The sequence below is a fragment of the Solanum pennellii genome, chromosome 11 (genome assembly GCF_001406875.1).
Source record: "Solanum pennellii chromosome 11, SPENNV200".
Taxonomy (NCBI): domain Eukaryota; kingdom Viridiplantae; phylum Streptophyta; class Magnoliopsida; order Solanales; family Solanaceae; genus Solanum; species Solanum pennellii.
The window spans coordinates 16,034,513-16,036,328 of NC_028647.1; positions in this window are offsets into that span (position 1 = coordinate 16,034,513).

The following is a 1,816-nucleotide window of genomic DNA, read 5'->3' on the forward strand; positions in this document are numbered from 1 at the left end:
GTTTAGGAAGTGAGTTTTGGAAATTTCCAAACAACCATAAGTGCTCGCTTAGGATAAGTTAGAGGTATTTGTTGATATGGTTGGAAAGCCCTTGTAGAGATATTTTAAACACCGTGAGTTTGGCATTTTTGATATCGTATGAGGGAGATATGCCTATCAGAAGTTGGGTTGTTGGATTGAGGAATGTCTCAAATCAAATTTAAGGAAGGGAAAACTAGTCTATTCTCCAATTAATTTAATCTTTATTTTTAGAGATTTATTTGGGTTAAGAATAAGTTTTAGCTCGGATTAGAAAATTAAATTTACGTTTAGGGCTTGGAGAAGAGAAAAGAGAAGAAAGAAAAGGGAGAAAGACCAAGGTTTCACAAAGAACGCCAAGAAGTTTCGAGTGGAATTCGTCGGGGGTAATCCCTATTAAGGTATGTGAGATCTTTCGTGTTGAGTTAATTCTTCCGCACACCAATCTTGTTTCAATTTAGTGGTTTTATAGTTGTTTAAAATTAATTGATTACAAGTGAATTCTTAATGAATGTTGTCGAATCCCTATTTGATTGAGTAGTTTGAATGCCCTTTGATGTTTATTCATAGTTTCCATTTTATGTTCAAGTTAGATCTGCTGGGTAATAAAGGTATTGATGATACTAAGGGTTTGGGAAAACAACTAGGCAGGTTTCGGGGATTTCGCGATGAAAGACGAAGAGAAGTTCGTCAGCCACACCAGGGCAGCACCAGGCACGGCACGCCCCATTTGCGTCTGGGTCTTGGGGAGGCGCACCTGGAGTGCACCAAGATGAGGCCTCAGACCAAATGGCGCGGCGTTCCCCAAACGATCCTGAATCGTTTTTTTTGCCCAGTTTTTGTAGTTTAGCCTTTTTAAGTTATTCTAAGGTAAATTAACACCTCGCACTAATTTTAATTACCTCAAATAATTTATGAACACCTAGAAATCATCAAAGAATACAAAATATAAACTTTAATCCATAACTCAACTCAAGGAAAGTTAAATCAAAGTCAAAGAAGTTATAGTCAAGTCTAAAGTTAAGAAGTAAGTCAAAGCAAAGATCTTAAAGATTTTCAAGAGTCTTTACTAAACGTTTTAATTTCGTTTTAAGGCTGAAGTTTCAAGTTAAAGTAAAGAGTAACAAGTTGATGTCTTTCCTTCAAAGAAATATAAGTGAACTAAGACTCAAGTTTTTAAGTTATGCAAAGAGTAAGTTGATTTCATTTCTCAAAAGTTATAAGGGAACTACGTATTCCCTTAAAGTTTATAAATGTTTTCACATTTAAATTAAAAGGAAACTAAGATTTTCCAATAGAGACTTGAACAGGAGAAAGGAATATTGATTCCAACAGAGCTTTTAAAGTTAAGTGTTGAGAAATTATTTCAAATTAAAGAAAGGAAGTTGTTTTAAAAGCTTGAGCTAAAGTATATACTGGGTGTAGTATTGAGCATCGATGTGGAGATGAGAGTTCATATTAACTTAAGTATGCATGAAAATCATGTGGTCATCGTGGGTATTAAGGGGTCATACTTTATACATAATCACGTAAGTTAAGCTAGTGGATCCACTAAGTTTAGGAGTTCTATGCGACGATAAAGTATAGGACAAGTCTAGAAGTATGGTCATGACATTGTATCACACCACTTAGGCTCATAGTGGTGGTTGTCGGTTAGAGAATCTCCTACAGAAACTATATTACTCCATATATATAAGTAAATTTGAGTTTGTTATTGCATTTTCTTTAACGAACTAAATGTTTTCATTATTTTACAAGTTTATATATATATATATATATATATATATATATATATATA